Source organism: Lathyrus oleraceus, chromosome 3 (assembly GCF_024323335.1).
Source record: "Lathyrus oleraceus cultivar Zhongwan6 chromosome 3, CAAS_Psat_ZW6_1.0, whole genome shotgun sequence".
NCBI classification, from domain to species: Eukaryota; Viridiplantae; Streptophyta; class Magnoliopsida; order Fabales; family Fabaceae; genus Lathyrus; species Lathyrus oleraceus.
In genome coordinates, this window is record NC_066581.1 from 178632913 (window position 1) to 178659659 (window position 26747).

The 26747-nt window shown below is 39.7% G+C and overlaps 1 pseudogene; it reads left to right on the plus strand.

Moving 5' to 3' along the window:
• Positions 1 to 19863: 19863 nt before the first annotated feature.
• On the plus strand, positions 19864 to 19963 carry LOC127134141 (uncharacterized; annotated as a pseudogene).
• The last annotated feature ends 6784 nt before the right edge of the window (positions 19964 to 26747 follow it).

A 26747-nucleotide genomic window follows, 5' to 3' on the forward strand; every position in this document is an offset into this window, starting at 1 on the left:
TGGTGTAAATCCAGCAATTGGTATCCGATATCCGCTTTTGTTTGTGAGATTGGAGTAAGACCATTGAGTGGCATCCGGTATCATTTGTTTGCTTATTTTATCATTACTTAATTTCCATTCCAAAGGACACACTTGAATCATCCTCTATATGATTTCAAGAGGTGAACCTTCTAAGAAGTTTTACTTTCCATCTTCATCCATTCATCATTCATTATGTCCTAAACCTTTTCACACTTTACCTTTCAAATTTGACATAAGTATTGTGCAAACATCTTCATGCTTTCTAACTAAAAACCTGGCCCCAAGTCCTTGACCTTTTTCAAACTCCATTTCATAATACTTCTTTCAAATCAATCTTAATCATACTTTGACTCCATTTTCATAATCACAATCAATTAACTTCACTCACTCACTTGTTTAGGCTCTGTCCATTGTTAATCTTTTCACATTAGCCATAGGTTTCAATTATCATTGTGGTTGATGTAAATCTTGCCTATCCTTAGTGAGTCGACAGTAAGACTTCCGTACTTCAAACAGGGCTAACCCCTCTAGTACGTCGAAGCTATCCTCGCATGGTGGATGTTGTTTTTTGGTCGAGTGTTCTCCCATTGATAATGAAAAGCCTCAGTGCTTGTGTTTAAAACTGAATCCACAACTTTGGAAATCTTTTAGCCGAACTACGGCGTTTTGATCCTTACCTTTGATGGAAGGTACGTAGGCAGCGGGTTCATCCGTTCAAACCCAATAAAAAATGTATATTCTTTTCTCATCATCCCAATCATGTTTGCACAATACTTATGTCATAACAAATAACAATCTAATACAACAAGTGTGAAAAGGGCTCCCTAGGAGTACCTAGGACGTAGTGGGTGCCTAACACCTTCCCATTGCGTAATTTACCCCTTACCCAGACTCTCTGATCTTTTTATTAGTTTTCTACGTGTAAAACTTCTTAGGCTTTTGTTCGCTTTTTAGCCAGTCCTTTGGATAAATAAAAGTGCGGTGGCGACTCGAAATTTCAATGTATCTCTTAGCTTATGGTTTAGTCGATAGATCATATAGCGACGAATACACCGCTACAGAAAAGTGGCGACTCTGCTGGGGAATAAACCACTGAATCCCTGGTTGTATTGCCTACTTTTCACCCTTGTTGTGCTATATTGTTATTTGTCATTTGACATATTTTTGTACAATTTGGGATCACTGTATTGATTGTAATGTGTGAATTGCTTGATATACATTTGCTGTTTGCTTTGGTGATCTGTGAGATGAGTTCTATACCCGAACTCGAGTGCACTCTAGGATAGGAGAATGGCATAGTCTTGTTGACTGGTGTGGAGTATTCCTTAGCCAGTTGACTTGCGAGTCCATTCACTTGGTGGAGGTCATGTTGAACTAATAATGTCACACAAGTTATTTGTGGTTAGACATTATTCTTTCAATCATGTTCCGCAGAAGCCAAGGACCTTAGTTTACCAAACCCATCTTGGCCTATTTTTAGGACCGTAGTGCGGAGGTCGTTCAGATGTCAGTTCTGATACGATTGTTACGCGATACTACACTCATAAGAGTTTCTCTTGAGAATATTCTTGGAATACGAGTATTCGTTCCTCCGATAATATTCGAAAGATGGAACGATGATTATGGGAACCTCTGATAGAACATGTCTGGCAGGTTTAAACCCTAGTACACTCCCTTTGGGTGGTTCTTAACCGAGACTCCATGCTCGTGACTCTCAACAAACCCGTGATTCGTGGTTGAGTCGTTCAAACATTGTTAATATCAATGGATCCCGGATCAGGTGTAAAACCTAAAATCCACCAAAGCGGCTGGTTGATATTAGGAATGTTTGAACCGGTTCATGTACCGTTAATATCAATGGAACTTGGGTGTCGATAAGGTGAAAACCTAAATCCACCAAAATGGATGATTGATATTAGGGATACATAGAGCTTTCCCACGACCTTTGTTTGGTGTGCCTTGCTTGATCCTTGAGTGTGTTTGTTGCATTCATGCATTCAAGCATTCATCCGCATTCATGTCATCAAAGAGAAAATTTTCAAGGAACTTAAAGGGTTATTTGCAAAATTTTCAGACATGGAAAGACCCAAAAGGCATACAAAGAAGTACAGCTTTAAGCAGCCCGATGTAAAAGAGTTAAGGAATCTGACATCGTATGTATTAGATCCCTTGGGTTTCAAAGCTCGATATGGGAAGCTTCTGCCGCTGTTGACTACTCAGGTGGATGAGGGATTGATGAGCACTCTTGCTCAGTTCTATGATCCGCTCTATCATTGCTTCTTATTTCCGGACTTCCAGCTGTTGCCGACTTTGGAAGAATACTCTCACCTTATTGGGATTCCGATTCTGGATCAGGTGCCGTTCAGTGGCCTAGAGAGTATTCCATCTGCTCGAGAGATCTCCAGTTGGTTGCACATAGATGAAGATCTGATTAGAGCTAATCTGACTACCAAAGGCGGAATTCAGGGTTTTCCTTCCGAGTTCCTCATTGCCCAAGCTACCTTTTATGGGAAGGCCATGAGTGAGGATGCCTTTGAGGCTCTATTTGTGCTGCTCATCTATGGATTGGTGCTATTTCCCAACTTCGACAAGTTTGTGGATATGAACGCCATTAGGATCTTTTCAGTCCTTAATCCAGTTCCGACCTTGTTGGGTGATGCTTATGTCTCCTTGCACCTAAGGAATATGAAGAATGGAGGAGTCATTGTCTGCTGTTTACCCCTGCTATACAAGTGGTTTATTTCGCACTTGCCGCAGACAGTTGCTTTCAAGGAGAACAAGGGATGTCTACGGTGGTCTCAGAGACTCATGTCTCTCACCAATGATGATATCACCTGGTATGATCGCGTGTATGATACCGTTCAGATCATCGACTATTGTGGTGAATTCCCTAATGTGCCTCTTCTTGGTACATGTGGTGGGATTACCTACAATCCTATTCTCGCACGTCGTCAGCTTGGGTTCCCCCTGAAGGATAAACCTAATAACATCCTGTTAGAAGGTGCATTCTTTCAGGAGGGTAAAGATCCCCAAGGCCTGAAAGCCAGATTTGTCCGTGCATGGCGCAGTATTCACAAAAAGAGTAGGAACGAATTGGGTCCAAAGAACTGCATTGCTTTGGAGCCATACACCTCTTGGGTCAGACAGAGGGCTGCTACCTACCTGATGCCGTATGATCATCCGAGACCTACACTGTTGGATGTGGCTGGGCCTTCAACCCTCCCTACCCAACGTGTAGAGGAGTTGAGAGAAGAAGACCTTTCGCGTGCCTGGATCCGCGAGAGAGAGGAATTGCTGCAGCAGCTCAAGGAGAAGGATGCTATGATTGAATTTCTCGAGCACCGAGTGATCGACGATCCGAACGACGCTTGGACTTCTCTGCTTCCTCAGTCTTCCAAATTCTGGAAGAGGAAGTATGATCGACTTGCAAAGGAGAAAGCTGACATGGAGGCCGCCTATGAGAGAGAGATCAAGAAGTTATGCACTTCTCGTCTTCCAGCATCCCGAGCTAATTGGGATCCATAGGATGTCTTTTACCTTTTCTCTTTGTAATGAATCAAAAATGCTGTACTTCTTTGTTTCAATATTTGAATGAAATATTTTCCATGAGCAATTAAAATGTTTAAATATTCAAAATATTGCAAACAACACCCTAAGGGTTCCTTGAAAAACAAGCATTTGCACAAGCATTTCATGCATCATCCTTGCATAAACAGGTACCCTGTGTTTCTGGTCTTCTGGTTCTAACATCTTCTCTTCATTTATTTTGAAGACAAGCTGACTCACCGGTATTATACAAGAGTCAACTCTGCCAGAATCATGGAGCAGTTGGAACAAGAGAACCAGAGTCTGAGGGAAGAGGTCGCCAGACTTGGCGCATTGATGGAGCAACTCCTTGCTGCTCAGAATCAGCCTGCTCCGTCGCAGCCAGCAACTCCGGTTCAGCGGACGGTCATATCAGAGATAGCTACATCAACGGTGCCTGTCAGTGCCCAGCAGCCAAATGCCATGCCTCCCGGTTTTCCTTGGGGGATGCCTCCAGGCTTCATGCCCGATCTGCCAGCTCCTACCTTTGCTCAAATGCCGGCATCTAGCCCGGTCCCTATTCCCGTTCCTCCTGTCGTGCATACCATGCCTAGGGTAGACGACACTATTTATCACTCTGAAGCGTCTGAAGGCTCAGATGTTCACGAGAAGATGGATGCAATGAACGATCAATTCCTTGAGCTGAGAAAGGAATTGAGGACTCTTAGAGGCAAAGATCTCTTCGGCAAGTCGGCAGCCGAACTTTGCTTGGTTCCCGGTGTGAAGATCCCTGTTAAGTTCAAGGTCCCAGACTTTGAAAAATATAAAGGGAACACTTGTCCTTTGGCACACTTGGTCATGTATGCCAGAAAGATGTCCACGCAGACCGACAACGATCAACTCTTGATCCACTACTTCCAAGACAGTTTGTCTGGTGCTGCTCTCCGTTGGTACATGAGCCTGGACAGTATCAACATCCGGTCTTTCAACGACCTTGGCGAAGCTTTCGTCAAGCAATACAAATACAACGTTGACATGGCGCCTGACAGAGATCAACTCAGGTCTATGTCACAAAAGGACAAAGAATCGTTCAAGGAGTACGCCCAGAGATGGCGTGAGCTGGCAGCTCAAATCACTCCACCATTAGAAGAGAAAGAGATGACCAAGATCTTTCTGAAGACTCTTGGGTCATTTTACTATGAGAGAATGGTGGCAAGCGCTCCCTCTGATTTCACCGAGATGGTGAACATGGGGATGCGTCTTGAAGAAGGCGTCCGCGAAGGACGGTTGGCAAAAGATGATGGTTCTTCCTCTAAGAGATATGGAGCGTTTAAGAGGAAAGAAGGTGAAGCGCATGCCGTGCAATCTCAGCCGAAACATAGAAGACCCTCTGTTCAGAGGAAGCCTGCACGACATTCCGGTCATCAGCACCAGGTGGCTCACGTAGCACCTGTTTTCAAGGACAATGCTCCTCAACGTCAGCAATATCAACCTCAACAGTATCAGCATCAGCAACAATATCAGCAACCACAGTATCAACAACAATCTCGTCCACAGCAACAGGCCTACCAACCTCGTGGGAGTACGAGTAATCAAGCGAACATGGGCTATGAAAGGAAGAAGATCAGTTTCGATCCAATTCCGATGTCGTACGCAGAGTTGTATCCCTCTTTAATAGAGCGGAAGTTGGTTTCTCCGAGAGATCCTCCGGCCATTCCGATCAACCCTCAGTGGTGGTACAAGCCTGACCAGCATTGTGTCTATCATTCTGGCGCTCCGGGCCATGATATTGAAAATTGTTTCCAGCTGAAGACTAAGGTTCAAGACCTTATGAGAAGCGGAATTCTGAGTTTCGAGGACTCCAACCCGAATGTCACCAGGAACCCATTGCCTTCGCATGGGAAGTCTGTGAACATGATTCAGGAAGACCTTGGGAAATACAAGGTTAAGTACATCAGTCATATTCGGCAATCATTGGTTGGATTACATAAGATGCTGTGTCAGCACAGCTATTTGAAGCATAACCATGACCAGTGCCGCGTTTGCTCGGTCAATCGTTTGGGTTGTGACCAAGTACGCTGTGAACTTCAGATGCTGTTGAATGAGGGTACCATTGAGATTCTCCAGAATCGCAATGTTGATGTTGTTGAGCCCGAAGTGAGTGTCATCTCCCCGGTGTTCAAATTGCCTGAGCCTGTTGTTATTCGCTACAATAGCAACAAGTCGAAGGCTTCACCTTCTTTGATTATCAAACCAGCAGGCCCTGTGCCTTATACATCTGATCGAGCTGTGCCATTCCGGTACAATCCTGTTGCTGTCCAGGATGGAGTCGAAGTGCCTTTACCTTCAACTTCTGTGACCACTATTGCTGATGTCAGTGGGTTGACCCGCAGTGGTCGTGTCTTTTCTGCACCGGCAAAGGCTACCGCTTCTGACACTGTTGTGCATCCTGTAGGGAATGCTGTGAATGTTCAGAACCCGGCACTTGATGTTGCCAAACCCTCCTCATCTGTACAAAAGACTCCCATTTCTTCAGTTGTCGGCCCTAGTGGCATTGTTGATGAAGAATCTGATGAGATGCTGAGGCTCATCAGAAAGAGCGAGTACAATATTGTAGACCAGCTTCTACACACGCCCTCCAAGATCTTTATTCTTTCTCTATTGTTGAATTCAGAGCCTCATAGGGAGTCTCTGCAGAGAGTCTTGGATCTGGCATACGTTGATCATGACGTCACCCTGGAACAATTTGATAGCATTGTTGCAAACATCACCGCTTGCAACACTTTGAGCTTTTGTGACGCTGATCTCCCTGAGGAGGGAAGAGACCACAACATGGCCTTACATATCTCTATGAATTGCAAATCTGATGCAATGTCCAATGTGTTGGTGGACACTGGATCTTCTCTTAATGTATTGCCAAAATCCACACTCTCTCGTCTGTCATATCAAGGTCCTCCTATGAGGCAGAGTGGGGTTGTTGTGAAAGCTTTTGATGGGTCGCGTAAGACCGTGATTGGGGAAGTCGATCTCCCAATCAAGATAGGACCAAGTGATTTCCAAGTTACTTTTCAAGTAATGGATATCCACCCATCATACAGCTGTCTCTTAGGCAGACCATGGATTCACGAGGCTGGCGCCGTGACATCCACCCTACACCAAAAGATGAAGTTCGTCAAAAACAAGAAACTGGTTGTAGTAGGGGGAGAAAAGGCTCTCCTGGTCAGTCATCTGTCTTCTTTCTCGTACATTGATGCTGAGGATGAAGTTGGGACTCAGTTCCAAGCTTTATCTATTGATAAACCAATCGAGAAGAAGTCTCCTTCATTCACTTCCTACCGTGATGCTAAGCTGGCCATTGAATGTGGTGCAGTTGCTGGTTTAGGGAAAGTGCTTGAACTTGAAGATAATCGATCCCGGGCTGGCATTGGCTATGGTTCTGGGGCATGCAATGAGCAAGGTCTGTTCACAAGTGGAGGATTCATCCATGCTGATCAACCTGCAGAAGAGGAAGCTGCCGCTATCATTGAAGAAGAAGATGCAGAAGGTCCGAACAATTTCATCATACCTGGTGGTGTCTGCCACTGTTGGGTCGCTGTGGATGTTCCTACGGTCATTCATAAGTCAGCGCGATTTGTTCATTTTGTTTAAAACCCTTCTCCCATGCCAAAAGGAGAAGTGATGACATTGTTGGCAAAGCATTTAATACAATGATGTTTTCATCCAATTAATGCATTGTTAAACATTTGTTTTTCCATTTGTTTTCACTTTTTGCTTTTTGCATGAGATCAGTGATCACAAAAAACCATGAAAAACAAACACAACATTTTTTCATCTGCATAAATGATTTGCTTGTTTAAATTCAAAAGCTTTTCATTATCCAGAATCATTATGCAGGGATTTCTAAACCCATTGAACATAATGATCCAACGCCATCTCCCAATCTTGAAGTCCTTGTATCTGAGGCAGAGGAGGATGATGTTGAAGGGGATTCCTGACGAGATTACCCGCCTTCTTGAGCACAAAGAAGCTCATTCAGCTATATCATGAGAATCAGCAAAACAGTTAAACTGGGGCATTAAAAAAAAAAAAAAAAAAAAAAAAAAAAAAAAAAAAAAAAAAAAAAAAAAGAAAGAGGGTGAAAAAGAAGAAAAAAAAAAAAATCAGAAAAAAATTTTTTCAAAATTTTTCCAAAGAAAAAAGAAAAATTATACCCTCAAGTCCCTAGTTAACTGATGCTGAATGGATTCAGAGTCGTTATGACCAGTTGAACTTAATCGAAGAGAAGCGATTAACTGCCATGTGTCATGGTCAGTTATATCAGCAAAGAATGAAGAAAGCATTCGACAAGAAGGTCAAGCCTCGTGTGTTCCGAGAAGGTGACCTTGTGCTCAAGAAAGTTTTGTCTTTCGCGCCCGATTCCAGGGGCAAGTGGACTCCGAACTACGAGGGTCCATATGTTGTTAAGAGAGCCTTTTCAGGCGGAGCTTTGATGCTTACAACAATGGATGGGGAGGATTTCACTCGTCCTGTGAATTCAGATGCAGTTAAGAGATACTTTGCCTAAAAAAAAAAAGTACATGCAAATGAAAAGAATGAAAAAACAGAATAGCTCGCTAAGCTGAAAACCCGAAAGGGCGGCTTAGGCAAAAATGAGCGTCTCGGTGGAGAACCCGCAAGGGTAATCCAGGCAAAATTAGAGACTTGAAAAAAAGAATATTTGCATCCCGCTAGATTGAGTACCTCACCCTGGGGCAATCTAGGCAAAGATTAGGGATTTGGCAAGTAACTGCATCCTGACAAGACTTTCTGTTTCACAGTCGTCATTTCGTCAGAAGATTCTCGATTCGTCGTCAACCGAAGCTTCGGATACATCGAGATTCAAATTGGTAGAGAAAGGATCATTATGTTCAATGTAGCCCTCTTCCAATATATATCACTGATTTCAAATTTGTACAGATCTATGGAGTCTTGCCATTTGCAGACTACCATTCTATCAAATCAATTTGAGCTTTTTATCCATTTATTTGCACTCTTATTTGTTTCAATTCAACAAATGTTTTGCATGTTTTAAATTGATAAAATGTCATTGTTTTAAACAAATCAATTTTTTTCAAAATTTTTGTTTTAAACAAAGTGAACATTCACAAGATTGAAAAGATACTCAAGAATATCTCAGTGCTCTCCCGAGGGTGGCATGATTCCCAACAGGTAAGATATTTGTTCATATTTCCTGGTTTGGTGGTATCTTCTTTCTTCAGATCTTTGTTGAGGCTGTTCCTCAAACAAAGTTGTTGTTGGGGTTGTTCCCCAGTACAATCGCAAGTAATGTGTTGTTGAAGACTTCGTTTTTCTCCAGCAGCAGTTTTCCCCTAGCATGGGTGTTTTATTGTGAAGTTTCCGCGGTTGATGGTTTGTCATCTTGGCGCCCCGTCACTTTCTCCAGTGGGTCGACATACCCCAGACTTTATTTTGTCTCCTCAGCGCAGTCATGAGTGTAGCTGATTGATTGATACTCCCCTCGGAGTCGTGAGTAGAGCTGTTATTAACATCCCCACCAGGGTCGCAGAAGAGATGTTTGTGGAGATTCCCTATCAGAGTTGCAAGTGGAGTTGTTACCTCTTTTCCCCATGCAGTGTGCCAGCAGGAGTTGCCTGTTTCCTCAGCACGATCGCTTTCTCTTTGAAGACCCGGTAAGTCAGTGGTTTGATACCCGGTACTTTACCTTTTCCCCGGCGAAGTCGTCTGCGGAATTGTTGCTATCTCTCCATCAGAGTTTTTCTCTTCAGCCGAGTAGGATTTATTTTCCTACTCCTTGGTTGATTGGGTTGGTATCCCGGTATTGCAACCATTTTTTCCTCAGCTTAGTCTGCAGGATGTTTGTTGTGGCAGTTTCGCCCGTTGAATACTCCTTCAATCTCCAGTATGGTCGGATGATGGCTCTAGCCTCCAGTGAACGGATTGATTTCCTGACTGTTTGTGATCCCCAGTAGAGTGGCTTATATTGCAGAATCTACTTGTTGCGATCAGTTTGCTATGTATATTCTCCCCAAGTGGAGTGGTTCGTTCCAGAATCTACTTGTTTGATCTGTCCTCCCTCAGTGGTTGTTCCCAAGAGAGTAGCCGACAGTTTTCTCCAGTAGAGTTGCTTATGCAGTTAGATTCTATTTGGATGATATCATTCTCCCTCAGTGGATTGTTTCCCAGTGGAGTTGTGTGGAGTTGCTTCTACAGCAGTTCGTGCCTGTGCAACGCACCTTTTGTTTCTCAGTTGACACTGGGATCCCCTGCAGATATCTTGGACTTCTCTTGTTCCCCTACAGATTTGTCTTGGTGGTTGTTTTGCCCGTTGTGACTTTCTGTACCCTGATTGGGTTGTTTCCTGATATCTCTGATTCTCTGCTTCTTCAGCAGTACTTGCAGATCTTTGCTTTACAGCATATAGATCTCCGCAGATTGGCTCTCCAGCTGGTTTTTCCCCTGGAAGTATAATACCGGACGTTTTGGTTCCTGAACCTGTTTGTGTTAGAATTGTCTGTTTTGTCAGCATTCATCAAACATAAATCACGCATATTCATGCATACTCATAAACATTCAGATATTCATGTTGCATTTCTTGCCATATATCTTTTGTTTGTTGTGTCTCCTGCTATGGTGATATAGATCTCTTTACAGATCTCCCCAAGCAGATGTCGGGTGTTATAAAATCTCTCCATATAGAGTCAACCCCATAAGCAGAAAATGTTTGTCTTTCCTTCTGCAGTTCCCCACTGAGATATATCCTCGTGGATGACGGTTTCTTCCGTTTCCTCCCAACATATATATTGGGATGGATTTTCCTATTTGAGTTATATCCTCATTAGGACGTGTCTTGTTTCAGTCCGTCTTTTCGGATCATTCCCGAATCGGCTATTTGTCAGATGTCTTGTGCTTCCCAGTGGATTGTTCCCCAGCGGAATGTTTTTTGGGCCTCTACCCTCATAACCGGTAGTTGTAAGTCCTATCTTTCCTGGCTTTCTTGACAGAATTTGTGGTTATACACCTTTTATTCTCCAGCCAGAGTTTTGGTTTTCTACCTCATACTCGGTAGATGTAAACCCTAATTTTTGTGGTTATCTTCATCTAGTTCTTGATGATGATTTTCCTTTGCTTGTATAAGTTGCTCAGATCAGCACTTATATCCCTAGCAAGTCTTTTGTGGATAATTGCCGTATGCTAGCAATTTTATCCCCAGTTGGGTCTTTTCACCGTATGCTAGTGATTTGTTCCCCGGATCATTGGTTGTACCAGTGCATCCCCAGCTAGTCTTCTTTGGATAATTGCCGGTTGCTTGCAATTTATCCTCAGCAGCTCGCCTTTCATTTACCCTTTTGTCGGTAATGTCTGTTGCTCCTTTTGATTGGTCATCATTATATACCTTTTCTGGTATCCCGATGCCTTTCTTTTCGGATTTTTATCCTTAAACAACCCAGTAACCGGTTCAGGATAATCTTCCATGCGAGTATATTATTCACGGTCTGCCGGTAATGAATAATATGTCTCATGCGCTCTTTGGTTGGAATCCTTTGTTGATTTTCCCCAGCTGAGCAAGATTCGTATTCTTTGTAGAATCGAATAGCCATCCTTTAAACAAGTCTGCTGTTCTAGCTTTCTTTCGGATGATGAGTGTCTTGGAACACACACCAATTCACGCTTTTATGTCCATCCTTTAAACAAGTCTGCTGTTCTAGCTTTCTTTCGGATGATGAGTGTCTTGGAACACACACCAATTCACGTTTCTTGTCCATCCTTTAAACAAGTCTGCTGTTCTAGCTTTCTTTCGGATGATGAGTGTCTTGGAACACACACCAATTCACGCTTTTTTTTTGCCCATCCTTCAACCAGTTTGCGTTTTGGATGATGAGTGTTTTGGAACACACACCAATTCACGTTTTTTTGCCCATCCTTTAACCAGTTTGCGTTTTGGATGATGAGTGTTTTGGAACACACACCAATTCACGTTTTTGTCCATCCTTTAAACAAGTCTGCTGTTCTAGCTTTCTTTCGGATGATGAGTGTCTTGGAACACAAACCAATTCACGTCTTCGGATTTTATCCTTAAACAACCCAGTAACCGGTTCAGGATAATCTTCCATGCGAGTATATTATTCACGGTCTGCCGGTAATGAATAATATGTCTCATGCGCTCTTTGGTTGGAGTCCTTTGTTGATCTTCCCTAGTCGAGTAAGATTCGTATTCCTTGTGGAATCGAATGTCCGTCCTTTTAACAAGTCTGCTGTTCTAGCTTTCTTCAGGATGATGAGTGTCTTGGAACACAAACCAATTCACGATTTCGGATCTTTATCCTTAAACAACCCAGTAACCGGTTCAGGATATTTTTCCTTTCGAGTATATTATTCACGGTCTGCCGGTAATGAATAATATGTCTCATCTGAGTATTCTATCCACGTTCTGACGGTAATGGATATTATATCTCGAACGCTCTTGAGTCAATCTTTTGATTGTTTTCCCCTCAGAGTAAGATTCATTTTCCTTGTGGAATTGAATATCCATCCTATAAACAAGTTTGCTTTTCTGGCTTTCTTTCGGATGATGAGTGTTTTGGAACACACACCAATTCACGTCTTTGGTCGGTCACCTGTTATATACCCAGTAACCGGTATCCTTGGTGTTCCCTCCTTTCTGCTCCCTATTATGACCTCGGTCCCCCTGTGGAGTCAGATTTTCCTGTGTTGTTACCCTTATGCCTGGTAACATCTCATTTTCCTTGTTGCTTTCCCTCAGTGGAACTTTTTGTTGCTTCTCCCCGGGAGTCAGCTTGTGTCTCTCCAATGGATTTATTTTCCATTTGGAATTCTTTTCCCCAGTTTGAGTCCTTCACTCCCCAGTGAGTTCTCCAGTCTGTTTTCTGTTTTCCCCTAATCAGAGTCGTGTCTTGTTCACGCTGTGTCAGTTTTATCTTCCCCAGTTTGGAGTCGTGTATTGTTCACACATTTCTTTTTCTTTTATTATCCCCATAGAGTCTTGTTAGAGTCTCTGTTCCTGGTGAGTGTATTACTCCGATGGATCGTCTTTTCTTCTGTGTGAATCATATTCCCCACAGAATTTGTGTCTTTTGCATGCATACATTTGCATCATGAGGTCTCTTAGGGACCAAAATTTGTCTCATTACTGTTATTTAAGCCCATTCTACCGCGTCGAGATGAAGATTTCTAAACTTCACTTCTCCGGCTAGAATGACCTTAAATAGGGGCATCTGTAGGACCCCAATTTTGGCCCTAAGATCCCTCATGGCCCATATCATTCATATCATAACCTCAAGGATCATTGCATGCCCTAGTTTCCCTCCTAGTGGGTAGGTTGCCTTGTGGGTTGATTTCTTGATCACCAAGCATACTTTGCATTTGTATATCTTTGCTTTCATATGTTTATCATTCAAAAAGTACAAAAATATTGTCAGTTTAACCTTGTTGCTTGCAGTTGAAGCAGTCATCAGCAATTAGGTCAAAATCAGTCACAGTCAGTCAAAACAATGGATGGTGGCCATTCTTGCAGAATTTGGGCACCATGATCAATAATCAAGAGTCCATATGTCTTGAGACATCATTTGAAGTCGAGGTCTCAAGGAATTAGGGTTTGGATTTCATCAGAAATGCTTCAGGCATCCAAAACCCTAGAAAAGTCAAACTTGGTCAACTGTGGATTTAATCAGTGATTTGATGGATGGAATTGATTTGAAGAAGCTCATTCATGCTTATATAAGCCTCATACATCATGTCAAACCTCATCATGGAAGAAAATCAAGTCAATCAGAAATTTCCCAAAATAGAAAGTGGACCTGTAATTTCAACTGCCAAAAATGGAAACTTCTTGATCTTAAACTTACATCATGATACAAGCTTCAAATGAATTTTTTCCCAACATGAAAGTTGAAGATCTTGTTCTCCCATTTTCAAAAAGTCCAAGAACTCTCAAATCCCATGTGTGGTTGTCAAGATATGATCAATTCAATTTCAGAAATTTGTGAACTTCAAAGGGCCATATCTCTCAAACCATAAGGCCAAATTTGGTGGGGTTTTTTCCCACAAACCACATTTTTCATCCTCTTTCCAAAAATATAAATTTCATTCATCAAAACCCTACCAATCAAAATGGCATTTTTGGACCTATTTCATTTAAAAACCAAGTTTGACCAAACTTTGACTTTTTGATTCTTTGACTTTTTCTCAATTTGGCCAATTGGGAAATGTTTAGAATCATATTTGTGACTTGCTCCAAGCCCTAAATCATGATCATACCATTACCATACCTCATTTTGGCCAAAGATACAAACTTGGCATTTTTTGCAAATTGGAATCAAAAGAGTAAAACAAGTACAGCATCCAAAAGTAAACAACAAACAGCATTGGTAAAGGCCACTAGCAGCCTGTCTAAAGGCCCATGCGACCAGCTTTGCACCTCCATTTTCCCACTTATGCAAAAATTAGCAAATGTGCAAATAATCCATTTTGAGCTAAGCAAGGTTACCACTTGATTAACAAAGGTTAAACAGTCACATATAAGCCTTGCTTCTGCTCATTTCAACCCTAGTTTTCACAGCCTACCATACAGAAATACACTTCCTCTCATTCTTGCAACTTGGCTCGAGTTGGATTTCTGCCCAAAAATTCAACAAAACCTCTAGCACCCTTGGTTCCTCCATGATATAACCATCATTTAGAACCTTTTGCAAGCATTATTCACCATCTGTTTTGCAGCTCGAGCTCTGTTTTCTCTAAGAGCACTTCCATGGCAAATCGAAAGTTTGACATAGTTAAACATTCTTGAGCTAGAAAAGGTTCATCACCCATCATTCTAAGGCACTCTCTTCATCTGTTTCAAGCTTAAACCTTCAAACAACCACTGCATTTCGATTTTCCTCAAATCAAGTAAGTTTCTCGACCTTCCTTTTTCTCCAAACCATGGTATGTTTCTGGTAGAGCATGTATCACTGAGTTCATTGCCGCTTATATCGTGTTAAATGGTTGAGTTATGTGGAAGAAATCTGATGTTAAAGTTTCATGTGCAAAGTGGTTTTTGTATGATTCTTTTGCTTTAACTCGATTTGTTGATCATGGCTGCTAGAATATGTGTGAATGGTGTTTGTTTGTCATGTCGGTGGGTGTAGTTTCATTTTCTGGGCATGTTGATTCTTGATGATTTTGATGATGATGAATGAATACTGCTGCTGTTTAAACATGACACTGCCCAGAATTTCTTATGATTATGATTGTTTCGTTGTTGGTTAATGTTGCATGAGGATAGTGTGTCATGGCCCTGTTTGATTATTGATGCTGGTTATGTTTGTTTGTTCATGATCGATTCTTGAAGATGATGATGAATGCTGCTGTGTTTTAAACCTTAAAACTTGCCAGAATTTCGCATGAACTGATGATGTTGGTTTGTTGTTATGTTGTGGTTGTACGAAGAATTTTGTTAAATGCTATGCTGTTGTAATTGCTTGGTCGAGTTTTGCTTGTTGGTGTGGATTGGAAGTTTGCCATGGCTGCTAAAACCCTAGGGTTTTGTTAAACCCAGAAATTGTGAAGCTCATTGGCTCGTCACTGTTTCATTGGGCAACAGCCAATGAAAACATTTTATTTGCCTTGCCCAAAACGCAGCACTCTGATAAGTGACTGCAGATATTACAATTATGCCACTGTTGACTTTGCTTTGACCAACCATTCCATGCTATCTTGTTCATACTTCATCCAATTGTTCATCAACTTCAACAATTAATTTCTCATCCATTTTAATTCCAAAAATCCTGAAATTTTTTGCATGATGTTCACATGGATGTCTAGTATTTTATTGTGATTTTTAATTAATTTTCCATTGGCTGGATTTTTATTGATAATTGGTTTTCTAACATGCATGCTCAAATGATACATTGTGCCATTCCTTTTGTGAAATACTCATGACATATCCAATGAGCTTGAAATTTTTTGTGGTGAAACTAGACTCATTTATCTTTGTTTTGATGTAAAGATTGTGCATTTATCATTTGTGGTTTGCTAGTTATGATTTTTTGAACTAGGGTGTGACAATTTGTGTCACACCAATGATATGCAAATGTATGATTTTTGTTCACATGTCTCCTGGCCTCCAAACAACTTGAAATTTTGCATGAATCATCTATCATATGTCTAGTTTGTGTATGAATTTTCTTGGAATTAATCATGCTGTTTTCCATTTGATTGTGAATTTTCTTCCATGCTTAGTCATTTGTTGACTTTTTGTGCTACATGTTGCCAAATCCTTTATGAAATTCTCAAATCTTATTGTATGACCATGAAATTTCACATGTGATAACTAGACATCTCAAGCTTTGCATTGGTGTTAATCTCATTCATTTCTCTTCTGTTTTCAATTTGATATGATTTTTTGAAGTTGACCCATGTGTGTTGACCTTCATTGTGCTTACTTGAAAATATGTTGACTTCCTGATTTTATTTGACTATCTTCCCATGATCCAATTGAGCTGAAATTTAATATGCATGCTATGTTATGGATTGTGATTGAGTGTGAATTATTTCATGATTTTTGAGAATGTTTGGGTTGACTTTTGAATGAAGTCTTGCTGTTGACCTATTTGTGCTTCTTATTGCCATGCTTTGTATTGTTTTGTGTATAAAATGATAATAATGCATGATTTGAATGTGGGTCCAATTGAGATTGCTTATTAAATGCTTGAACATGAATTGGGTTGACTTTCCTTTGCTGTTTGACTTTTTTTCTTTCACCTTTGACCATAGGCTAGTCCTAGTGGTCTCTTGAGCTTACAATTGAGCTTTTGTTTCAGGTTAAGCACCAATGCTTCAAAGACCTTTCAAATTTGATTGAGTTGAATTGTTTATCATGTGCTAACCCTTGTTTTGTAGGTTGACTCATGTAACTTGAGTCTTTGTGCTTTGCACATTGGTCCCTCTGTGGTTGACTATTGGTTCATTTCCTTTTGATTTTGACTGTTGAGCTGTTTACTAATTGGTTTGACTTTTTCAGGTACTTTAGTTGCTTAAGTTCTCTGAACTTGCTTGCTTTGCTATTTAGCATTTGCTTTGAGGTATAAACCTTTCTTCTTCATGTAGTCTGGAGACCCGGTCTGTTATTTGACCGGGCAAACTGTCTGAAGTCCTCCTTAAGAGGCAATGCCTGTGTTTGTTTATATTTGTCCCAAGCAGGAAAAGTCCTTCAAGTAAGGCAATTGGTGGAAGGTAGGGATAAGTAATCTATCCCCCACTATTCAGTGTGTCCTCTCTTTGCTCCCATTACATGGTTGAAGCATTGAGATAAATACCCAAGATCTAATCGAGTCAATAATGTGGAGAGAGTTCCTACTTTCTGAACTCCCACACTTTCTTAAATGCTCTCTCTGATCTGAGATAGAAGCAATGAGGTACACCCCTCATCTCCTTTTCATCTGCTTCACCTTAGCCTCTCAATGGCAAGGTTAAGAGCGACCTTTACCTATTACAGTGGACTTTCATAGTCAAACCCTCTTGTGTGAGCCCCCATTGTTTTGGCTATAGAGTGTGCTATTTTGATTATCATTAATTGATTGATTGCTTCATATGCACTTGCTTGCTTGTATGTTATGCATTCATCATCATCAATTGCCATTAGTGCATGACCATATCATTTGTCTGTATGACTTTTATCATTGTTGCTTGCCCATTGAGGACAATTGTAAGTCCATCTCTTTTGGCCTTTGCTCCTGTGATATGGAAGGATAGAGTGTAAGACCTCATTGGTCACTCATATCTTCTGATCATCTGTTTGTATGTGAGGATACAGTTATAAGTCCCTGTAAGTTGGCATTTGTTTTCCTAGGATCATACTGTGTATGTCAGAGTAAGCCCATACAAATTGGCATCTGACATCCTTGTTTGCTTTCTTTGTTTGTGAGAGGATGCAATTGTAAGTCCCACAAGTAGGCATTTGCTTTCCTATGATCATGTGTGGAGTTAACCTAAGTCCCACAAGTTGGCAGTTGATTTCCATGTTTCATTCTTGTTTCTTTTTCTTTTAGGGAGATTAGTGTAAGACCATTGAGTGGCCTCTGATATCCATTTCTGTTTTAGGAGATTGGTGTAAATCCAGCAATTGGTATCCGATATCCGCTTTTGTTTGTGAGATTGGAGTAAGACCATTGAGTGGCATCCGGTATCATTTGTTTGCTTATTTTATCATTACTTATTTTCCATTCCAAAGGACACACTTGAATCATCCTCTATATGATTTCAAGAGGTGAACCTTCTAAGAAGTTTTACTTTCCATCTTCATCCATTCATCATTCATTATGTCCTAAACCTTTTCACACTTTACCTTTCAAATTTGACATAAGTATTGTGCAAACATCTTCATGCTTTTCTAACTAAAAACCTGGCCCCAAGTCCTTGACCTTTTTCAAACTCCATTTCATAATACTTCTTTCAAATCAATCTTAATCATACTTTGACTCCATTTTCATAATCACAATCAATTAACTTCACTCACTCACTTGTTTTGGCTCTGTCCATTGTTAATCTTTTCACATTAGCCATAGGTTTCAATTATCATTGTGGTTGATGTAAATCTTGCCTATCCTTAGTGAGTCGACAGTAAGACTTCCGTACTTCAAACAGGGCTAACCCCTCTAGTACGTCGAAGCTATCCTCGCATGGTGGATGTTGTTTTTTGGTCGAGTGTTCTCCCATTGATAATGAAAAGCCTCAGTGCTTGTGTTTAAAACTGAATCCACCAACTTTTGGAAATCTTTTAGCCGAACTACGGCGTTTTGATCCTTACCTTTGATGGAAGGTACGTAGGCAGCGGGTTCATCCGTTCAAACCCAATAAAAAATGTATATTCTTTTCTCATCATCCCAATCATGTTTGCACAATACTTATGTCATAACAAATAACAATCTAATACAACAAGTGTGAAAAGGGCTCCCTAGGAGTACCTAGGACGTAGTGGGTGCCTAACACCTTCCCATTGCGTAATTTACCCCTTACCCAGACTCTCTGATCTTTTTATTAGTTTTCTACGTGTAAAACTTCTTAGGCTTTTGTTCGCTTTTTAGCCAGTCCTTTGGATAAATAAAAGTGCGGTGGCGACTCGAAATTTCAATGTATCTCTTAGCTTATGGTTTAGTCGATAGATCATATAGCGACGAATACACCGCTACATGCGTAATAGCTTCGGTGAACGGAATTGTAACGTTTAATTGTTTAAGGAGATCAACGAATTTTCTAAATTGGCCCGCATCTTTGGTTTTAACAAGCCTTTGAGGGTAAGGGATAGGTGGTTTGTAAGGTGGTGGAGGTACATAAGGTTCTTTCTTTTCTAGGGTTTCCTTATTACTCTCTTCCTTTTCCTTAGGTTCACTTTCCTCAGTTGATTTTTTAGGGTTTTGGCTTTCTATCCTGGGATCAGACGGTCCTTCCACTTCCGTTCCACTTCTTAATATAATTGCATGAGCGTGGCTTCTCGGGTTAGGTTGGGGCTGTCCAGGGAATGTACCAGTTGGGGCAGCAGTAGGTGCTTGTTGTTGAGCTACTTGTGATATTTGTGTTTCCAGCATTTTGTTATGGGTAGCCAGGGCATCTACTTTGCTTGCTAGTTGTTTAAGTTGTTCGCCAGTGTGTACATTCTGGTTTAAGAAATCTTTATTAGTTTGTTGTTGGGAAGCTATAAAGTTTTCCATCATGATTTCCAAATTGGATTTCCTAGGGGCGTTATTGTTAGGCATGGATGGGTTCGGTTTCTGATATCCTGGTGGTATAGTTGGGGCTTGATTTGGAGATTGTCCAGGTGCGTACAAAGCATTATTACTCTTGTATGAAAAGTTTGGATGGTTCTTCCAATTTGAGTTATAGGTATGCGAGTAGGGGCTTCCTTGAGCATAGTTCACTTGCTCTGCTTGGGTTCCTGTCAAGAGTTGACAATCCGTAGGAGTGTGACCTTGGATTCCACAGACCTCGCAATTTTGAGTTATAGCAACCACGGCGGCTGGAGGTGATACATTTAAACTTTCAATCTTTTGGACCAAAGCATCCACTTTTGCATTAACGTGATCAAGGTTACTTATCTCGTACATGCCAGTTTTCGTTTGAGGTTTTTCCACCATTGTTCGTTCGGTTCCCCACTGATAGTGGTTTTGGGCCATGCTCTCGATAAGCTGGTAAGCATCAGCATAAGGTTTGTTCATTAGTGCACCACCTGCAACGGCGTCTATTGTTAACCTTGTGTTGTACAAGAGACCATTATAAAATGTGTGAATTACTAACCAGTCTTCCAAACCATGGTGTGGACAAAGTCTCATCATGTCCTTGTATCTTTCCCATGGTTCGAAAAGAGACTCGTTGTCTTTCTGTTTAAATCCGTTTATCTGGGCTCTTAACATAGCTGTTTTGCTTGGCGGAAAGTATCGGGCAAGAAAAACTTTCTTCAACTCGTTCCATGTGGTGACAGAGTTTGAAGGGAGATACTGAAGCCATCTTCTAGCGCTGTCTCTTAATGAGAAAGTAAAAAGACGAAGTCGAATTGCCTCTGAAGTGACACCATTAGCTTTAACAGTATCAGCGTATTGGACAAATACGGATAAATGAAGGTTTGGATCCTCGGTAGGATTTCCAGAGAATTGGTTCTGTTGCACAGCCTGCAACAACGAAGGTTTAAGTTCGAAGTTGTTTGCTTCGATTGCGGGCGGAGCAATACTTGAATGCGGTTCATCTTGCGATGGAGCGGCGTAATCTCTAAGAGCACGAGCTGGTTCTGCCATCTCGGTTATCGAAGGAAAAATGTTTTTGAAATCAGGAAGTTCTACAGGAGGGAGATTGTTTGCAGCACGATATTCCCGAATTCGTCGTAGGACTCGGAGATATAGTTCGATATCGTTGATTTGTAAATAGAGCGGTTCGCCTTGTGAGCGAGTGCGTGGCATACAAATCAACGAAAGAAAGAATAGAAGAAAAAGAAACCTTAGTCTCTACAGCGTAACGAAAGAGTTACGATATCGATTAAATAAAAGTCCCCGGCAACGGCGCCAAAAACTTGATCGCGACTTTATGAGTCGAATTTGGGGTACAAACTGCAAGTGCACAGTTCTATCGCGTAGTTTTAAAAGATATCGATCCCACAGGGACTTATGAATCGATATACCGTTATCTAAGGTTACTTCGTAAAGCTAAGGTGGATAATGGTTGATTGTTTGGGGGAAAAGCTAAAAACTAAACTAAGATCTAGATTAAATATTAATAAAGCGGATATCGGTATGTAGTTCGTCGTAATTAGGGAATCAATTCTTTGTCGGTTTCCTGGTTTTAAAATAAATCTTTTCAGTTGACTTTATTGATTAAAAGTTTTATCTCAAACTCTCGCTCCGTTGAATAAACCGTGATTTTATGTTAATGTAGCTGTCACTTATAATTAAGTCAAAAACCATTTTTTGAAAGCAATAAAGTCCGTAGAAACTCTTTTTAAGAAAACACTGACCGTTTAAACACCCTTATCTCAAACTCTCGCTCTGTTGACTTAGGTTATATAGTTAAATTCAAGTGCTTAACTCCCGTCCTCACATTCAATCTTTAAAAATACTTTTTGAAAAAGATTAGAATTTAATTAACTCTAAAAATTGCTCTCGCCCTGATCTAGAATTAATGTCCAATTTACACTGTCCAGTTAAAACCTCAAACTCTCGCTCTATTGATTTTAACTTCTTTATGTCTTTTACTTTCGTAAAAACCTTTGTTATTAACCCTGTAAATTGAGACCGTAAAAAGAGTGATTTTAATTTTAAATTTAGTTAAACCGACTTAGTTCTGATCCCTTATTCTGCTTACTTTACATACCGATATCTAAGCGAGTTAGCCAGACATGCTAAACAAAATAAAATACTTATCATGCATAAACAGACTCATCCCAGGCAGATAATATAAATAAATAATAAAACAAAGCATTAAATAATAATTAAAGAACCTGAATAAGTTAAACAGTAGTCTTGAACACTCCACCACAAGCCGGTAGGATTTGTTCTTGGATTCTTCAATTAAACAACAAATTAAAACGAAGGAAATAAAAACTAGATCCTAACGTAAGGTTAGATCCGGTAAAAAGGTACACAATAGTTTCCGGTGTAGAAACTATTGTGCGAAAAGAATTAACTAAATGCTAAAAAGGAAATAGGAAATTGCAAGGGAAATAGTGTAGAACTCGTAAAAAAATAATAAAGAAACAATGCCTAAGCTGCTGGAAAAGAAAATATGCAAAAGCGAAAACGGCAAAGGAAAAAATGTGGAAAAGCTTCGGAACCCTTTTTGGTTTTGCAAGTGGCTATTTATATATGCTTCAGTAACCGCTTCCGCTGCCAAAAAGGTCTTCAACGTGCATAAAAGCATGGCGTGGATATAGGGCTCAACACTCCCTCAACGTCTCTGAGGCGTTCCTTGCGCCAAAAATGTAGGGGAATGGTGTGACGTTCGTCACACCATGTGTGACGTCCGTCACAGGGGTGTGCAAGGCGTGACGCTCGTCACAGGTGCAACACCTGTGTTCTTGTACTTTGGGTTGGGCTTTGCTATTTGGTTCGTTTTCTCTCCTTTTTGCACCTCTTTTTTTCCATTTTTACTTGTGCTTCAAAATAAGCCACCTGAGACAAATAGGAAGAAAATACCGCGTAATATCTAATAAAATGAAGTGAACTGAAATAAATAATGATAAAATTTAATTGAATTAAGTCCTAAAATATGATATAATTTCATGTTATCAATTATGAAATTTTGTACAACATAACATTTGAAGTGGACATCTTAAAATTTCCAATGCATTTGGTCTCACCTCAAAATCATAAAAATTAAAGAAGTTAGGTCCTTGGGAAGTTGACTCAAAATTAGGGTTTCAGTCAAAATGACCTATAAGGTTTTGAAATGAATGATGACCTTCCAAGTTTCAAATGGATTTTTGATGAACACAAAAGTTGTTTATATTATTCTTAAGAACATTGTTTATCTTGGGGTCATCTTCATTTGACAAACACATCACAAGTTGTGTCTCAGTGATCCTCAGTTTAGTCAGATGAGTTGACTGGTCAACTTCTCAAGGCCAAACTTCAAATCTTGATGAATGAATGATTGAGGATCCTAACATAAGCTCATATATGCATAAAATAATGAATGAAAGAACTTCACTTGATTAATTTTGATCATCGGTTGAGGTTGCTTCATGGGCAAGACATTGTCAATGCACAGTTGAATTAGGGTTTCCTTGGAAAACAATCCTCAAGCCCTTTGGGTTATCTTAATAAAATTGGCAAATTTAGATACTTGGGAGGAATATATGATTATTAGGATCTTTGTGAACCATTGTCATTCTTTTTCTCATCTTCATCTAGCCACTTCATTGAGCTTAGGAGCTTCCTAGGAGCATGGGAGCACATGATCACTTGAGCTTCAAAACAAAAAGAGTTAGTGACATATTTTTATGCTTTTGGTTAGTAAACAAAATAGGAAAAGCAATAATATACAATACAAGCATGCTTGGTGGTCTCAAACCACTCACACAAGTCTCATCCCTAGGGTAAAGGAGCCATACATGCTATGATCCTTGAGGCAATGCACTGAGAATTGATATGATGCCATGAGGGATCTTAGGGTCAAAATTAGGGTCTTACAACTTCATCTGGTACATCGTTGAAGATCCCGTTGAGTTCATCTGCAACATGATCATTATGAAGCTGATATTTTGAACTTGTGACTTGTGGAATTCATCTGCTACATGGGCTATCTTGGAGAAGATCATGGAGTGGCTAAGCTTGGATGTGGCTATCTTTATTTGATGCCTTGCTCTTCAATATTGATATAATATGAATTGTGTGTTGCTTGATTCTAAATGTCCAAGTAAATTTGGGTTTCTATATGACATTCTTGTCTATTGGATTGCTACCCATTGGTCAGATCTTTTCAACTCTTAACTTTTAATTTTGTGCTTAGGATTAGTCTTTTCATCGCCTCCCCACTTCTTAAATTTCAAAACCTCTCCCTCCTTTTAAAAAATCTTCTTTGCTTGTACTAGTTTTATTTTAAACTTTGACCACTTTGCAAACTAGAAACTTTGGCCTTATGCCATTGCATTTTCAAACTTCTTTTCTTAATAACTTGTAAATAGACTTTATTATACTTGACTTAAACTTTCAAAAAGCCAAAAATAAATAACCCATTCAAACCATTTTTAGGCCATTGTGCCTTTCAAAATTAAATTTTGGTAAAAGCAATGCATTTACTTTGAAATTTATACCACGAACTACGAGGTTTTGATCCCTCATTTTTATGTTGGTACGTAGGCACAAGTCCGAAGGTCTTGTCAAACACAAAAATATAATTAATGAATTCTTTTCTCATCCCCTAATTCTATTTGTTTGTAAATATCATTTTGTACAAAAACACATATGCACACAAAAAAGGGCTCCCTAGGAGTACCTAGGACACTCTGGGTGCTAATACCTTCCCTCTGTGGATGAGAGGGAAGGTATTAGGTCCAAAGTGACCTATAATGTTTTGTTATATCACATGTGTTTCTTTTAGGATTATGAAATTTTGTACAACATAACATTTGAAGTAGACATCTTAAAATTTCCAATGCATTTGGTCTCACCTCAAAATCATAAAAATTAAAGAAGTTAGGTCCTTGGGAAGATGACTCAAAATTAGGGTTTCAGTCAAAATGACCTATAATGTTTTGAAATGAATGATGACCTTCCAAGTTTCAAATGGATTTTTGATGAACACAAAAGTTGTTTATATTATTCTTAATAACATTGTTTATCTTGGGGTCATCTTCATTTGAAAAACACATCACAAGTTGTGTCTCAGTGATCCTCAGTTTAGTCAGATGACTTGACTAGTCAACTTCTCAAGGCCAAACTTCAAATCTTGATGAATGAATGATTGAGGATCCTAACATAATCTCATATATGCATAAAATAATGAATGAAAGAACTTCACTTGATTAATTTTGATCATCGGTTGAGGTTGCTTCATGGGCAAGGCATTGTCAATGCACAGTTGAATTAGGGTTTCCTTGGAAAACAATCCTCAAGCCCTTTGGGTTATCTTAATAAAATTGGCAAATTTAGATACTTGGGAGGAATATATGATGATTAGGATCTTTGTGAACCATTGTCATTCTTTTTCTCATCTTCATCTAGCCACTTCATTGAGCTTAGGAGCTTCCTAGGAGCATGGGAGCACATGATCACTTGAGCTTCAAAACAAAAAGAGTTAGTGACATATTTTTGTGCTTTTGGTTAGTAAACAAAATAGGAAAAGCAATAATATACAATACAAGCATGCTTGGTGGTCTCAAACCACTCACACAAGTCTCATTCCTAGGGTAAAGGAGCCACACATGCTATGATCCTTGAGGCAATGCACTGAGCAATGATATGATGCCATGAGGGATCTTAGAGTCAAAATTAGGGTCTTACAACTTCATCTGATACATCGTTGAAGATCCCTTTGAGTTCATCTGCAACATGATCATTGTGAAGCTGTTATTTTGAACCTGTGACTTGTGGAATTCATCTGCTACATGGGCTATCTTGGAGAAGATCATGGAGTGGCTAAGCTTGGATGTGGCTATCTTTATTTGATGCCTTGCTCTTCAATATTGATATAATATGAATTGTGTGTTGCTTTATTCTAAATGTCCAAGGGAATATGGGTTTCTATATGACATTCTTGTCTATTGGATTGCTACCCATTGGTCATATCTTTTCAACTCTTAACTTTTAATTTTGTGCTTAGGATTAGTCTTTTCATCTCCTCCCCACTTCTTAAATTTCAAAACCTCTCCCTGCTTTTAAAAAATCTTCTTTTCTTGTACTAGTTTTGTTTTAAAATTTGACCACTTTGCAAACTAGAAACTTTGGCCTTATGCCATTGCATTTTCAAACTTCTTTTCTTAATAACTTGTAAATAGACTTTATTATACTTGACTTAAACTTTCAAAAACCCAAAACTAATTAACCCATTCAAACCATTTTTACGCCTTAGTGCCTTTCAAACTTTAAATTTTGTTAAAAGCAATGCATTTACTTTGAAATTTATACCACGAACTACGAGGTTTTGATCCCTCATTTTTATGTTGGTACGTAGGCACAAGTCCGAAGGTCTTGTCAAACACAAAAATATAATTAATGAATTCTTTTCTCATCCCCTCATTCTATTTGTTTGTAAATATCATTTTGTACAAAAACACATGCACACAAAAAGGGTTCCATAGGAGTACCAAGGACACTTTGGATGCTAATACCTTCCCTCTGTGGATGAGAGGGAGGGTATTAGGTCCAAAGTGACCTATAATGTTTTGTATTATCACATGTGTTTCTTTTAGGATTATGAAATATTCTCCAAGATAACATTTGAAGTAGATATCTTATAATTTCCAATGCATTTGGTCTCACCTCAAAATCATAAAAATTAAGGAAGTTAGGTCCTTGGGAAATTGACCCAAAATTAGGGTTTCAGTCAAAATGACCTATAATGTTTTGAAATGAATGATGACCTCCCAAGTTTCAAATGGATTTTTGATGAACACAAAAGTTGTTTATATTATTCTTAAGAACATTTTTCAGCTTGGGGTCATCTTCATTTGACAAACACATCACAAGTTGTGTCTTAGTGATCCTCAGTTTAGTCAAATGACTTGACTCGTCAACTTCTCAAGGCCAAACTTTAAATATTGATGAATGAATGATTGAGGATCCTCACATAAGCTCATATATTCATACAATAATGAATGAAAGAACTTAACTTGATTAATTTTGATCATAGGTTGAGGTTGCTTCATGGGCAAGGCACAATCAATGCACAGTTGAATTAGGGTTTCCTTGGGAAACAATCCTCAAGCCCTTTGGGTTATGTTAATCAAATTGGAAAATTTAGATAGTTGGGAGGCATATATGATGATTAGGAGCTTTTTGAACCATTTTCATGCTTTTTCTCATCTTCATCTAGCCACTTCATTGAGCTTAGGAGCTTCCTAGGAGCATGGGAGCACATGATCACTTGGGCTTCAAAACAAAAAGAGTTAGTGACATATTTTTGTGCTTTTGGTTAGTAAACAAAATAAGAAAAGCAATAATATATAATACAAGCATGCTTGGTGGTCTCAAACCACTCACCCA